The following is a 16,934-nucleotide window of genomic DNA, read 5'->3' on the forward strand; positions in this document are numbered from 1 at the left end:
GAATATATAGATTGGTGTTCAAAGAAAGTGCATCACCTAGGAATTTCACATTTCTAACCCTTTTTCGCGATGGTATGTTACATTAATGACTAGCGTCACAAATAGAAATATAAACAAAAGATATTTATTAATATTTGACAGATGCTCTCAAAATGAACTTCGCAACCTTTTATCATTTTAAATGGAAAACAAAATGAAAAGTTCGCCAGGTGCAAACTAATATTTAGTTGAACCGCCTCTGGTCCCGATGATAGCAGCACACCGTCGAAGGCATTGACAAGATCAATCGATAGTTCGTGGTTCCAAACACGAAAGGTCTTTGATTTCTTTCTGGCAAACCTCTAATACAGAATTGAAGGGGCGGCTTCTGACTGTTACTGCACTTGCTACTACTACTCCTGTATGTTCTTCCCATTCTCTTTTCAGCTCAGACGAAGAAGCTTTACGGGTTTTAAGGCATAAGCGCTTCTGTTTTGGCGTAGAGACTCGTTTCGTCCGGTTTCTTTTTTTCTTATCAGCAGAACCGGTATTCTCGAATTTGGAAAGAAATCTGCTCACTGTCGACTGATTACATGACACTCTATAAGAAATATGACGGGAAGAACATCCTTCCTCACGTAAAGCAACAATAGCACTCTTTCGTCGTGGTGTCAACTGTACGTAACTCGCCATCCTGACACATGCAAGGAATGACTGCAACTCTAGCAGAGCTTGCTTATATTGCCATATACATACGTTATTCGGACGACAGTTACAATTTTAAGAGATGCACTTTCTTTGAACGCCAGAGTATATACATTTACAACATTGAGTTTGAATTACGAATATGAAAAAACAAAGTGTATAACTAATTTTTAAATGGCATGGCGGCAATAAGCACTCACATACACCGATAAGCCAAAACATTATGACCAGCGATTCGTTATGCAAATCGAAGCAACTATAGGTGAACTACGGCGCGTGCTCGAAGACTCTCCCGGATGGCACGTGGCAACAGGGAGACTGTGGCGCAACTACCCGGTAATTGAAATGATGATGACGGGAGCAATGTGCCACGACACACACAGTACATCGAACCTTGCTGAAAATGAGGCTGCATAGCCGCAGGTCGCTCCGAGTGCCCATGCTAACCACGGGTTCACCGGTGACAGCGCCTATAATGGGCACGCGAGCATTGAAACTGGACCTTAATTGATTGGAAGAAGGTCGTCTAGTCCGATAAATCACGTTTCCTGTTGGTACTTTGCGTCGTTTACCTAGGAAAGTCATGGCACCTGGATGCACTGTGGGACGAAAACAAGCTGGTCGCGTCATGCTAGGATACTCTGGGTTCAGTCGTCTTTGGGCCGGGCACTCTGACGTCTATCACCTACTAAACATCATTGCTGACAAGGTACACCCTTTCATGGCAACGGTCTTTCCCTCTGGCGGTGCTGTCTTTCAGCAGGATAATGCGCCAGGCCACACCGCCCGGATTGTTTAAAACTGGTTCGCGGAACATGAGGAAGATTTCCAGGTATTGCACTGGCCTCCAAATTCCCCGCACATCAATCCCATCGAGCATCTGTGGTTTGTGTTGGAACAGCTACTCCGATCTGCGACGTCTCAACCACGGACCTTACAGGAGTTAAAGGATCTGCTGGTTACGTGTTGGTACCAGATACCACAAGACACATTTAGAAATCTTGTAGCGTCCATGCCTCACCGGGTACGAGCTGTTTTGGCTGCACGTTGAGAACCAACATCATATTAGGTAGGTTGTCATAATGTTTTGGCTCATCGGTGTATAAGTTTCTGAACGCAAATAAATTGGTTCTCTTAATGATAAACATTGTACATGACTATTACCTATCAAAACGTACCATTCTCATTATCTTGAAGGTGATGATCTCTACGACTACAGCAGAAAATTATCGCAGTGCAACCAGAGTTACATGGAAAAATACGTAAATCCAAACAGCTGTCTTAATAATAAGAAAAGAAGTCCCTCTCGTACGATACGATAAGGACTGTTTTGTTACACTATATTAACTATGAGTTTTCTCCATTCTGTGAGTGGAAAATGCATCCCACATTCAGAAACCAATAGATCATTATAACGTAGTGCCTGTATATTATCATTCCTTATTCTCACTGACATCGAAAGGCACTACACTCCAGAATCAGTCATTGTTCCAATGCGTATCCTTTTAGTGATTTATAGATGCCTGCCATCCCTCACTTCAAGCATCATCATCCTGGAGATTCAGTGAAACTTAAGATATGGCAAGCATCGATCATTGATGGGAGTTTACATATACTGTATTTAGAGACCACCCATCCAAGTCATTACTCGATGATACTGGGTGTCGTTCTGTCGAAATCAGTAAGATTAACCGAGATTGTCTTCAAGAACACATGATGAAATAGCCCTGAACCTCCCATCTCAATTACTGGGAAATTCAGTACACAACGATTCAGGAATGTTAAGTACGGACAACATCTACAATTACAAAAAAATTTTCCTATTTCAGTTTATTGAAATAAATAAAATACTAGTAAACATGTGGATGTCACGTTTCAATTGAATTTAATTCAATAGAAACGTGACATCCTTTTCATTGAATTTTAACGTTTGTTTCGATACCACAGAATAGAAAAATGGCTTAGAGGCTGAAGTACCTGATTAGTGGATTCCAATCTTTTCTTGTATTAATTAATTGAAGGTACTCAGTCGGACTGTACAAGCCCAATTGTGTTCGTTTCCTCACTAACGAAAATTATTTATCATAAGAAGAAAGAGAGTTATCTGGCAGTATAATGTCTATTATCGTTCTAAGTGCAATTTTCATTAGAGTAACAAAAACCTTCAATAGCATTTCCGCTGTAAATCTTTGGATTTTTTTTTCGCAATCCGTGTGATTTTGTATCCTACCAGTGAAGTGGTGTATCTTGGTTCAAATCAAAGTGACGTTGCCATTTAAATTTGCGAAGAACTACGAAAAACAGTGTGGACGTCATTTTATATAAATATTAGTTATAATCCATATTTCTTGAAGCTAAGGTGTACGGACATTATACTGTTCTTCCAGGAAATTATCGTGCGAGTTGAGAAAATCAACTTATATTTGACATTTTTCGCAGTGAAAATTAAAGTAAACCAATGCATGTTTCAGCTACAAATCTACTTAAGCAAGTGTACGAGGGATGTTTCCTTAAGTAGGGTTGTAAACAGGTATAACAAGTAGTAAATTCTCAGGGGCAGAAGAGCTTTATGACAGATTTTGATGGGATACGCGTCTTTATTCGAACAGGCGAAGAGCGCGTACGGTCTGTATGAGCATGGCAAACTGGCAATGATGCGACATTCATATTGATAAAATCCCATAAATGTTGGTAATGTTTATAAAAGAAAGTTCTGTATAACAATTTAACCATTTTCATATATCGCCGAAATTGTAAACAACACTAAAATTACCATATTAAAAGTATGGATGGTAATGATATCATCGACAACTTCAATGCCTTTCTTCTTTAACTAGGGTTGGTTGCAGCTCGATCCAACATTTTATATGACAAAAAACATGATATTCCTCTTTGCAGGTTTAAGGTTTTCAAAAATGAAAAACTAGATTATATTTGTTGTAATTGCAAGAGATATTATTAGTAGCCATTCCAAAATATAATAGCGGAGTTAAACGATTTACTTTCAGTTAAATATTACTGAATTCAAATAACGGATCAGTCTCTAAATCCATCCTCATCTCACCTTTTGCCTCTGCAGTTACACTATTTACTTTAGATGTTATCAGTGATCTCTTTGCGTTTTTTTTAATCCCTATTCTTTGAGATTTTCATGTTAAGTCGATAACGTTATGCTATTGTTCCACAAAGTGAAACAATAGCATAACATTATCCACCAATATCCATTTAATCATTATGTACACATTTTGCGTGGTTGTAGTTGCAACTAAGGCCATGTTGCTCCGTGTATTCTGAGACCGACTAACTCAGCCACAAAAGACCCATATGCTTCATCTACGGAATTTGAACTCAGCTCTTCTACAACCAGTGTTGGGAGGTGGGGTAGGGAACTTGTTGGGTTTCAAGAAGAAGAAGTATCAGGATTCATAGTTGTTTTGCTCAGCGCCCGGGCTTCCCGCCCACAACCCGACAAGCAATTATTGCGCTCAGGAGTGGGATACCAGAGCTATCCAGACAATAACCCCTCTCTCGGGGCATGGTATCGAAACAGCTGGCCCTTAAAACACCGAATTTCCGCGGATCGCAGCGCACAGTAAACACGTTAGATTCCTATAGTCTTCGCTTGAAACTTAGGCTGTGGGCATTGTATCTGGGAGATGAACCCCTCACACGTGCAAGTCCCATCTTTCTTTGTCATAATAAGTATGGAATGAACAGCTAACTGCTCTTTCATTTCCTGTACTATCTCTAAATAAATAGCAGCCAGAAAATTCCATTCCCTAATCACTTCCTTAGATGTATTTAGGAAGTTAAGTGGGGTTACCAACATAGAAAAATTTGCATATTTTGTTACTCTAAGTAACTTTTTGAACTATTTCTTCATCAATTTAAGTGATCCTGCAATTGTCTCTGATTTATGGATAATGTGCTGCTTAGAATATGAAAGTTACGGAGGAGTCAATTTGGCACTCTTGGTTTGTAATAGTTTCAGGTTTCCATGACCATGGAACGCGTAAATGCCATGGTTCAAAGACTAGTCCCGTGACTACTGAATACGGTGCTGTTTCTTGTGAACTCCTCTGACCGTTTTGTCGTCCCGGTGTATAAACAGAAAATTTAGTTGATTCAGCCCAGCTCCAGGGGGGCAGGAGTAGTGCCACTAGGAGACAAAGTGGTTATTTAGTTATTATTAGTATAAATATATATACACAAAGGCTTTGCTTATCCGTAACCTTATAAGAAATAAACTCAATCAGTATTTTATAATAAATATACTCTCTGAAGAAAACGCAATAGTTAATGCACTGAAAATCTCTACCGCCAGATTCGCTTGGGACTAATACGGGCTTTCATCACAGCGCGGCTGAATTAGTCGGGGTCGAGCTAAGATTGCATACACTCCTCACGAAAGAATAATTGTAGCTTCATTCCGCTGTTGCTTCTGTTCATTGCACCATGATAAGTATTAAGTTTTGAACAACTCTACAGCCCCGGTCTCTTATTCTTCTTAACGTTTTTCCGATCTCAGTTGCCCAACTGTGGTCGGTCCAATTCGCTCCTCAACTATAGCAGTCCTAAATTGCAAAGATTTCCCGGTGTCCTCATAACGAAGGCTACATCATTATTGCTTCAGCTGAAGAATTTCTAAAAGATCAGCTCAGTTGTGATCGCACTCATTTCATCTCCTACTTTTATGAAAAAAGCGTATATTTTAACTGAAGGGCTGACGTCAAAAACAGAATACAAAACCAAATCTTAATTTTACCAACATTTCGTTTGGCAGTGTGGAAGAGTTACCAGAATCTTGTTCATTTTCCATCACAAGTTGTACCTTTAATAAATTTCTATGTGCACTCTCTTTATTGCGAAAGAAGTGCAACTTTTTCTTCTAGACCTACGTGACACTATAGTGATTTCGCCACTTACCTTAACGAACTCTGGTTTGAAGAAGATTTGCTTTGTCGATAACTGAGAGAATTCTGCGATTAAGTTAACCGATTCTAAGAAGAGCAAGTGGGTGTCCCTACCCCTCCCACACTGCCAAGGTTATTCTTGGTCCATCAGCCACATACACTACATTCAATAAGTGCCGTTTTGTCAGTGCGTTTGAATAGAAAGCGAAATAATTTTTTCTAGAAGCCTCTCAGCAATTTTCCCTTTTCATCTCGCTCTTTATTTGTTCCCGTTATGTTTAAAGCCCCCTTCCTCCGGTTATCGGGTCTTTCCGAAACATCATTTAAATTCCTTTAACATTATAATCAAAGTGTAAAAGATCTTTCTCTTTCCGTAGAATATTGTAAGATTATGATGAATAATAGAGCAAAGCTAGAACTGTAAGGGTGTGTCAGTAACCTGGGTTTAATCATTATTTCAAAGATACATTTAACCAACAGCCCATACAAAAACATAATTGAAGTGTTTATTTTTCTCAGAACAGTTAGCTACGTTCTGTGGGGGGAGGGGGAATTGGACTTAAATTTATTTAATATTCTTTGTTTTGTTCCCTATTATTCATATAGACCTCTTTTTCTATACCCCCACTTACACATCTGACTTAGACTTCACAGGAGAATTCCAGATTCAAGAATGACAAAAGCACACGTTAATTTATAACATAACATAGTTTATTTCCATATATATATATATACAACATGATAAATTGATCAAAACGCAGGTACATACTAGTATTATCCAAATTTGCCTATGTAGCATCAGATATATATACAACTTAGTACATTGGTTTTACACTTGAAGGATTATTTCTTCATACACAACAAAATCAATATCCGTACACAAACTTATTTTAATTTCTTCTTTCTTTCTTCACACATGAACAATAATTACTTTAGAGGTTTAGTTCACACTCTTTCTCTTATGTAAATTGATTTAGGAATTTCACTCTTAATTTCTGATTTAATTAATGCCCCTTTTTGTCTTGGGGAATATGATATCACAAACTTTCCCTAATCATGATGAATCGTACATTCAGAAGTTCTTTTTCTTTATCCTTCCCTTCCAAAATATATCATAGACAATAACAAATATCCAATTTCTCTCTTTTCCCTTTCTACCTCTGTCAAATTATACATTACTCAAAATCCAAAACTGTCATCTGACTTATCTCTATATTTATTTATACTTTTGTACCACCTTCCCTTAACATCTTTCTAAATTTCTACTAATCTGCTATTAGATTTCCTACAGTCCTTTATAGGTAAGTGAGAATACCTTATAACTAGTCACTTAATTTTACGAATCGGATTTCTCCGTTTCAGCTCCTTCTCTGATAATGGCATCATCGTTTGCCAAGGGCATTCATCCCAGGACTTCTAGTTTCTAATGGGCTTGTCTTCGATACTGCTACTTAACCTTCGGTTCAGTTATTCTGGCGGACTCGGGATTACAACTTTACCTTCTCAGCGCCTTGCCTTTATCACTGCCTTCAGATGATGGACTAGGGTTATTTTTCTCCTTACACGGACAAGTTTATTTCTCCATACACTTCATTCATCTGCAAACGGGCCACTCGACTGTTCTCTTCTATTATGAAACTCCACTAACTTTTCTTAACTTTGTCAGATCTTTCCCACCCCTACACAACTTATTATTTTTCCTACTAACACTGTCATGTCTTTCCTGGCTGCATGCGCTCTCTTTTTGTTTTCCTAATTTGTGTACCGCCCTTTTGTGTTGGCCCACCATCGCTCCGAAATTTAACCACTCGTACATCAATATTTAAATTTACATCCCGACTATTCGCTAGTGTGGGTTTCCCAGGCCGTCTGATGCTTTGAAGTTTGCCGCCGTCTTTCTGTTTCACTTAACACCTTTACTTCCTATCACCGACAGCCAGTCTTAAATCTCATCGGAGCATTTGTCAAGTCTTTACTACCCGTCTCCAGATGTCACCGATCAAAGGAATGTCCCGACAAACTCGGAGCCATAATTATTCACACGTACTCACTAGCTGCTACCTGTGTCCCGTGTGTTCTGAGTTGAAGCGCACTCCTTCGTTTACTCCTCTCTCGTGTGACCTTGTCTAAATTTAATTCCTTGCGAGTGACCCATTATCTTAGTAATATTCGTGACTAGTAATGTTTTGCTGCCCCATATTGCTATATCAGAAGCTTTACTTTTAATTAATCTCACTTTTGTATAAAATATTTTACTTTTAAGAATTTATATCTTACAGTTCACAAAGCTTTTAAACTCACATACTTTATTTCGTTTCTCGTATTTATTTATCTACCCAGAAGTGTTTTTTCGTGTTCAATTTTATTCCATTCACGCGAAGTTACATCACTATTAAGATAAACAAGCAAGAAAAAGAACCCCTAACAATTGAAGTTAAAGAAAGTCTTTGTCAGTGTAGATGTGCGAAACCTGTCCAGTAATAAGGAAAATATAATAAGCCTGGTGACAATTCGGATTTAAAAATTTAATTAATTAATACATTTTCTGTTTTTTAATTCGGAACGATCACAAGAAAGCGTTGAAACCTACGTTGGTATAAATATGTGCATAATGATTCAAAAACATTCCGCATGTTTTCTTACTACATCAGAGAGAGAGAGAGAGAGAGAGAGAGCTGTCTTAGCAACATACCGTCACAAGTGGTAACTTGTTGTTTATTACATATATATTTAATAAACATAATTATGCAAACGTAGGTTTGAGTGCTTTATTATCTTCAAAAAAACAGCACTGTGCTCAGCAGTGAAGTGGGCTTGAACCATGGGCACTTAAAACGCGTCTACTTTATGCACCCTTGATCAGACACGTTTAGAAATTTCATATTTAGTTTTTAGCATATACGCATAAAGCGCCCATTGTCTGGATGTAAACAACTCGACTCAGTGGATGGTTTTCATAAAATTGTATACTTGGCTGTTTTAAAAATATCTGTTGTGTCATACCAATAGAAAAAAAGCAATTATTACGACAGGATATAACGACTTACCTTGACTGCTGACGTCAATAGTGTTACTAACACTATCCCCATGAAGAGGGAAGGTCTGAATGTGGGGAAAAGCTAACGTGGACAGATAGAGAAAGCAGTCCACCCGAGTAAGGTGAAATAGGGGTTGGGGAGAGGGATGAAAATTCATAGGGGCAGACGCCACTGTGTGAGTCCCAACCATGATGATGCTAGTTTAGTATTTTAATCTTCAGTACAATATTGTCTTACTCTTTTATCAGTTGGGAAAATGCTATCCGACCCCAGTTTGTGTTTGCACTTGAGGGTCGTTGTTCTGAGCAGCTCTAAGTTCAGCAAGTTTTGCCCGTCTGATGGTAAAGACAGTTTGCGCGTAACTCGTTAGGGCTTTGTATGTTGTTTCATCCTGAAGCAGGTATTTTTCATGGTTACGAGGGTTCCCCTGGATTTCAGTAAAAAAATTGAGCATACATGAGATCCCCCCCCCGTGACTCCTCTTCGCCACAGTGGCAGAACGGAATTCTTTCAATTTCTGTTAAAAGGGCCCATGTCCTGTGATCAGGAATGTAACTTGCAGACCAGGTGAAAACCAGGAAGGGGACTTTGGAAAAGCATTGTCAGTGGATGGGAGGAATCTTCTGGTAAAGTCCTTGAAGGTGTTTGAAAATACGTTTTCTTTCTGGTCATTGCTAAGTTCCAGTTGAAGATTTAACAACAAGTGTTGGATATAACACGTCTGTGCGTGCTGATCTGGAGCGGGATGTCTGAAATCGCCACGCTTGATGTTGGAAAGGTGTACTACTTAAGACTCCGGACCGGCCCAGAATACCTCCAAACTAATGATGCAGTACCCCAACTTCTACACACCGACACTGGATTTGTAAAGTGAGAGATTCAAGGTCAGCGCCGGCTCTCTATACTCGTGAATGTCAGACATTCACGGCCTTACATTGCTGTAGTCTTATCTAGTCATGTGAAGTTGGAATGCATTAATGTTAACACTTGTCTCTGTACTGTACACGTGGGGATACCCTTGTGTTCAGCCCAGGATATTTTCTTTCCATGAACTGGGCTCCTTAGTTATTGCAGACACTTGTATTACAAGTGTGTGGGATTTATCACTGCTGGGTCACGTCTGTGCCAGTCTCTGGTTGAAGATCAACCCTGCAACTCTAAATCTAACCCCCGCGCTCTATTTCAATAATTGGTCATTTTGAGGGCTCTCTCTCCCCAGAAAGCTTTGGATACCCTGGGAACCGGCGGTATTCTACGAGTTTCTGGCTAATTGGACAGATGAACAACATGCACTATTTGGTCTTTACAGAGTATTGCATGCGTCAGAATCCCCCCGTGCCCCCTAGACGCCATACTGAAAACATTAACTAATTTTCACAACTAGCAGAAGTGGAAAATTTTTAAGCCACTCTGCTTCAAGAATGGGTTTCCAATCATTCTGTATAATAACATATACGCCGAAATAAACGAAAATAAGAATGACTCGAAGACAAGCGTATGCAAAACTACTACCAGAGGATACAATTATGTGCATATTCACACCCTGTGCAGAAGCTTCGTAAATCTAACGCAACTTCGTTCATTATCAAGCTTCACTATATTTATACAAATCAGATTATTGAAATGGGTATGGGGAAGGTTTTTTTCATAAAGCCATATCACCACCAGCGTTTCGATGATTTAACACAGATTAAATGGGTTTACTGCTGATTTGTTCAACGCGAACTATCACCAGCCACTACTGGCGTCCATAATAATAGCCTCAGTTGCTAATGCTCCTAACAACCAAACGAACAACGGAAAGTAACAGTCGTTCATGAAAAATGCCCATTAGGTGGAAGCTTAAATCGCATTTTTTGGAGGCAGGCAAAAATTTGTCACGAGTTCAGTTTCATGAATTTTAGATCTGTTAGAAATTCCGTATATCTAGTGATATTTTCATACTCTACCGTTCAATTGGAAGAACAACTTCATTTAATCATTGTAGAATAGCTTGAATTTTATTTTGCAGTATGTTTTCCTTAGATACGTTCTCCATTGTCGTGGCATTCATTAACCTCATGAATTGTTCCTTTCAGAGCGTAATTTTCCACGTGGAGAGTCATCCGAACTTTCCTCAGTTCCAGCAGTGCGTGACCTTCAATTTCTTTCCAACCGAATATCACGAAATGGCCTACAACCTCTTCTGCCTTTTGGCTCTCTATGGCGTTCCCCTCCTCATCATCATCTACTGCTACTCTCGAATCCTTTGGGAAATTTCTCGACGATCTAGAGATTCTGAAGGTAAGAATTAAGTCTCTATAGGAAAACTAAAATTATTTCAAAAGATTGTTAGGAAATGAAATAGGATATTATGTGATGTGTTTACGAAATATCTACTTTAATGGTCAATAATGCAACTTTTTCAATCAGAATACGAAACCACGCACACATAATTATCGAAAGTTTCATGGTGAAGAAACAGGTAAGCATCCACAATTGTGGAAAGAATAACACACGGTACAATCATTCAATTTTTTATTGGCCTGAATGCGAAATTGATGAAAAGGTGCTACGCTGGTCAAAGCAGTAAGAAATGACTGGTGGTGTCCTATAATAGCTTCAAAAAGTTCGGATAGAGCAAATTTCAAGAGATATCTCAAATAGTATAACATGCTCTGAATCGTGCTGCAGGGGAGATAAGGTGCATTTACCCTAAAAATATTTTTTCCTGAAGTTCCCCCTCTCGTGCTTGAAACAAATTACAAACTCTACTTGACGTTGTTCTAACACGTTCCCTTTCTTTTTATTTTTAGCGTTTCAATTATGTCAAGGAGATAACTTTATAAACATGTTAACTTGTCACTTATATTTCAGCAGATTCTGGTCGAGGGTTCTGCGTAGAGTCTTTTATTTTTCACAGCCGAAATTATCTTCATCTCCACCTTTTCAGCGAATTTCCGGTATTGCCACTGCACTCTAATGAATGAAAGGGAATTATTTATCACAGGAAAAAAAGAATCGTTAATCTCATTTATTCTTGGGAATTTTTTTTCACTTTTCATCTACTATGGAGCATCATTCTTATGATTTTTCCCCTCAAAATGAATTGTTGAGGAGGCTTCCATCCTGCAGTGGGTTGATAATGGCTGCACTTTACTTTACACTGAATTATAACCACGTACCTATTACTTCGTAGGTCCTACTTTTTCCTTCAGTACAGCAGCTATTCGACGTGGCATTGATTCAACAAGATGTCGGGAGGCATGGCCAACCAAGCTGTGTGTAATGGAAGTGATTGGTGTATCCCGACGCCTGATATGCCTTTCCATAGTGCTCTATGGGATTGATATCGGGGTGTTCGGAAGATAATCGATATGCTGGAAGTCAGAACTGTGTTCCTCAAACCATTCCTGCACATCAAGTGCCCGATGGTTAGGCGCATTGTCATCTTGGAAGACACCAGTGTAAGTTCCTGCCACTGAAACATGCCCCACATCATACTCTTTGCACCAGCCGAGTCTGTTACGCCGATGAACCTTGGTTAGGAGAGGATGCCGTAGGGGTCGTCTGCTGGTATAGCCCGTGCTGCGCCTGTACGAGTCGTTGGACCCGGCGCTGACCTTTGCAGTTTTACCGTTGGGTCGTTGTTTGGCCATTTTGACGCCAGTCCTCGTACACTTTAACTAAGGCGGCTCCCACAATCCGTCCTTTATCAAAGTCCGATAAATCCTTCCTTTTACTGCCTACTGAACCACTGGCACCTTATCTATGCTACGTAGGTCGACTAACTGCTCACTCAGTGTATATTGTTAATTAGGAGAACTAAAAAAAAAAAAATTAAGAGGATTCCGGACAAAGGGACATAAGGCAATTATTACGTAGATCAGATTAAAATTAAAAAGCACGTCATACCACTTGAACAAGCAAATTCAAATCTGTATTATTTATAAAAATTTTAGTTTATTGGCATCACACTTTATTGAAAATTAACCTCTCTATACCAGCTTACTATGCAGGGACCGTTACAAATTCTAAATAATTAAAGAGGCAGTCAGAATCTTTTAAAAGCAAACTAAATGAATACATTTCAGTAATCTAAAGCTGTATTCTCTAAGACAATTGACATTAACGTACTAACAGATTACACGAAACTCGTATACAATTGTAAGTGTCAGTTACTGTACATTAATTACCACTAAGTTAGAAGATCCCAAAGTGTGGGCAAATTAATCCACGTACGAAGCGTTTATATTTATTTCATATCTTTGAGATTAAATGAATGTACAGAAGCGTATATTCATAGCTAGATTTTATGTAAAAATCTGTTTATTTACACTAGTTCCGGTTAAATTTATTAAACATATTAAGAGGCTCAAAGTATAAAAGTTTGGAAACCTCTGCACTAAGTTAGTTATGCATTAATTAACTACGCGTATAATTAATATTTCAAATTACAGTAATGTAATGGTTTTTTTTTTTAAGTTGTCCATTCGTGGTATCATTTACGAGGTGCTGCAGTGGTGAGCCCTTAGAATCTAGAATTCCATGATTATATTAAAAAAAAAACAGCCAACCTAGACAGAAAATAAAATTAATAACTGGATTCCTGCAATGCTTTTATTTGAGTGCTAAACCTTTTTTTCTGCTTATATTTTTTTTAATATTGCTGTTTGTGTAATTAAGAAAGTGGAAGCTATATGAATTATTTTTTTTTTCTCTTAAGCTTATCGCTGGAAAATAAATGAAGGATGACATTATTAGTGAAAGAGAAAAGTTTTTTTTTTGCTGAAGCAGGTTTCTAATTTTAATAGAAATGAACTTATAGTAAACATTATTAGCAGTTTCTTCTACAGATTTCACTTATGCAACAACCATTAGCAAACTGACGTAAAATTCATTTGGTTTCTTGACAATATGGTGGACCAATGTATATCTGCATGGTTCCCTGAATACCAACTGGCTTTCATTTCATTTTAACCATCTGTTGTAGTACTCTGCTGTCCCGCAAAACATTCTTTCCAATATGTGCATATTGAGTGTTCTCAAAAGCTCGAAGTATCATTTAAGATATGCTGCGGTGGTTTAAAGTTTTGTTTTAGTTGCTAATGGGTTTTCTTAATTAATGTAGTTGGTTTCCGGCTTCGCTTTAGTGTTAGTAAGTTATTATTACGCGATACTGTTATTCTATTAAAAGTAATTTGCATCGTACAATAACATTTAAGGTAGGGCCGACAAAAATAGTCGCTATGACACCTAAGGAAAGCTGTTGGCTGAACTTCCAGTTCCTTAATTGCTGTGGCCTTCATCTTGCGAGGAATTGAATGACTTTAGAAAAAAGTACAGTATGATGGACTCTTATTACGGCCGCTAAATATCGACATCATAATTAACGGAATGAATTTTATTAGATGAATAACAGTCTAGCGTAACCCATAGGTTCTAAATCTTGGGTACGCGAACTCATAAGAAAAAGAAATTAATTCCAGATACTTAAAAACGCAGACATGGTTTATTACTCTGGTGGTACGAACAAAACGGTTGGGTACCTGTGGTGCAGTAATCATATCGGACAGAGCAAAAATTAAAGTTACCCGGAGAAAATTTCGTATTCAACATCGGTACAGCAAATGCTATCCGTTTTAATCGTTCAATGTAATATAGCTAGGAAATGACGCTACGGTGACTACCCGTAGATTAATTTTGTAATAAACCACTCTTTTATCACTCGAATAATACAAATATAATTTTATTAATTATCCATGATGACAACATCCTGAAACGTCATTTGTAACAAACTTCGTGTAATTAGGTTTTTAGCTATTAATAAAGTGGCAAAAGATTGGTTTATTCCAAAATATATATATATAAAATTTGTTCATTCGTGAGAAGATTGTACGGTTTTTCGCATGCGTGTGTTTGTAACTACGGGGGGGGAGGGTAATTCCCATAATTAAAATCCTTTGTTCTGTTGCTTCGGTAAGCTGGTAATACTTAAATATCATTTAACATATAGTATAGTGTACTCGTGTCTAACGGCACCAGGGGTTTGCCCCATCTCCGCGTTGCTTTCATTGTGGGCGTAACAATTCACTGTAAAGGCCAGAGATTTAAGAGTGTAGTGTGGATATTGTTGTTCTTCTGGCCATTTAGCTGCTAGACCCCAACGTTGTCCACACTATGCCTCGTGGAGCCAGACCAGGTACACTAATATTGAAATATTTACTCTGGCAGGTCCTGCCACCTAATTTCCTGAAATTTTAGTGGCTAGGACCTAAAAAAAAAAAAAAAATACTATATATATATATATATAGGGTGATTCACTACCAGTGCGACAAACTTGCAGGAGGTGTAGGAGCACAAAGACGAATCGGAATCACATAGCATTGCAGGGTCCGAAATGCCTTCGTCATGCGGTATAGGACTTTGAACGGGAGGTCGCGTGAACAGCGATCCCTCTGGAAGTCAGCATTTGCGAACCGTTTCTGTTGAAGAAACCAAGTAGCAAAAGTCCTCCGGAGTGGATAATCCGCAGGCTCCAATGATTGGACGCGTTGCAGATGGTATGAACTCATTTGGTTCGTTGACAGTCTCCTCCATACAGTGGATTGGGAAATAGCCAATCGTTGGCCTATCGCTCAAGTATTCATACTCCGATTGCCTTCTGCAAGACGTAAGACATTCTCCTCATTGTCTGGCGTCCTCGTCGTTCGCTCTCGATTCATGGTACCTCTCGTGAAACAACCAGTCTCACGTAACCTTCTGTGCACACGTGCGAAAATCGTATGACGAGGATCATGCCTGTGCGGGAAACGTTCCTGGTACAAGCGCAGAGCGGCGCGCCCGTTACAGTCCGCAGCTCCATATGCGAGGTGCATGTCGGCCAGTTCAACGTTTGAATACTGGTCCATCCTACTGCCTCGGGAACCGGTTCGCAAATGCTGACTTCCAGGAGGATCGCTGTTCACGCGACCTCCCGTTCAACGTCCTCTACCGCATGACGAAAGCATTTCGGACCCTGCAATGCTATGTGATTCCGATTCGTCTTTGTGCCCCCTACACCTCCTGCAAGTTTGTCGCACTGGTAGTGAATCACCCTGTATATATATATAAGAAAATTGTGTAGAAAGGCCAAATGATTTTAGTGTGAACGCAATTAAATTTTAAGTTATGTGGGTATACACTTGCGTATTAGGTAGACTGAGGGGAGAAGATAGAGAAGGTGACCCCAGATAATCAGTGGGACAGGCCCATGCCCCACCAGGCGAAGAGAGGAGTGGCATGGAGGTGAGGGGACGGAAGATACCGTCCCCTCCCCCTGCTGGGGGAGAGATGAAAAAATGGGACCATGCAAAGGAGCATGGTTTGAGAGCCAAGATGGCGAGCAGCAAGCTGCAGTTGGTCTTCAGTGGCACTGGTATTCCCGTTTGGGCCATCACTCATGGGACCAGGTCCCGTCCAGTTTAGTCAAGTCAGTTCTTGTCCTTTATTCAGTAGGTTCAGTTGTGCTCCATTGCAGTGAGCACAAGTCTTCTTCCGAAGAGCTCTTGGGCGTAGCAGGAGAAAGCCAGGTACTCTTGTTTTGTATCCAGTATGTTGTGTTCCCGTCCTCTAGGACAATAGTGGACATAGTGTTATTGTTATGCGGTTCCGGTGGTTTCCCACAAATCCGCGTTAAATACTCTGTTAACATAGCAAGGGTAGTGTGTTGTTTGTCTGGCCTCTTCTTTACTGGGAGGCGCGATCGCCAGGAAGGAGCCTCCCAGCATCCGTCCACTGGCACGAGGAGCCGGATCAGGGAATAAAAGACATCTGGCGGGTCGTCCACACTCCTGCAGGAGCGAGAGTGGGGAGGGCCAAGGAAAGAGCAGAGAATAGGTAAAATTCAAATTAAAGAGTCCAGGATCGTCGCAATGGAGGATCACGGAGCTGGCCGCAATTTGCAGTTTCATGTCTGGAGGAGGTTATTCAGGAGTTGCAGGTGATGCCAGCGACGATGAAAGACCTCGTTGGCATAACTGGTCAGTGCACGGAGGGCATCTAGGATTAGTTCGATTCTTACATCTAAGTATACGTTGCATGAGTGCATCACGTGATCCCAGTCTTCAGGTACAGAGGGCGTCTCTTGAAGGACCCGTGGACAGTTAATAGGAAAGAAGCATAGACGTTAGGGAAGAACCAAGTGGATGATGTTTGTTGATGTAGGTTACCTCAGGGGGCTTGCCATAGGTTTATCAATTCTAGCCACACACGTATGGGTTTGAACAGTGAGGAATTCAGCTTCCTTATTGTTCTTAATGGCATGAGAGAGTCCGATAAA

At 39.7% G+C, this 16,934-nt stretch overlaps 1 pseudogene across 1 annotated transcript in view; it reads left to right on the forward strand.

The window, feature by feature from the left end:
- LOC150089330 (adipokinetic hormone/corazonin-related peptide receptor variant I pseudogene) overlaps positions 1–16,934 on the forward strand; it is a 163,975-nt pseudogene that overhangs the window by 110,425 nt on the left and 36,616 nt on the right. Inside the window, exon 2 of the transcript XR_016548099.1 lies at positions 10,714–10,918. The product of XR_016548099.1 is annotated as an adipokinetic hormone/corazonin-related peptide receptor variant I pseudogene (transcript). The remainder of the gene's footprint in view (positions 1–10,713; positions 10,919–16,934) is intronic.

This window comes from Mastigoproctus giganteus, chromosome 2, assembly GCF_048544385.1.
Source record: "Mastigoproctus giganteus isolate SK-2022 chromosome 2, ASM4854438v1, whole genome shotgun sequence".
NCBI lineage: Eukaryota > Metazoa > Arthropoda > Arachnida > Uropygi > Thelyphonidae > Mastigoproctus > Mastigoproctus giganteus.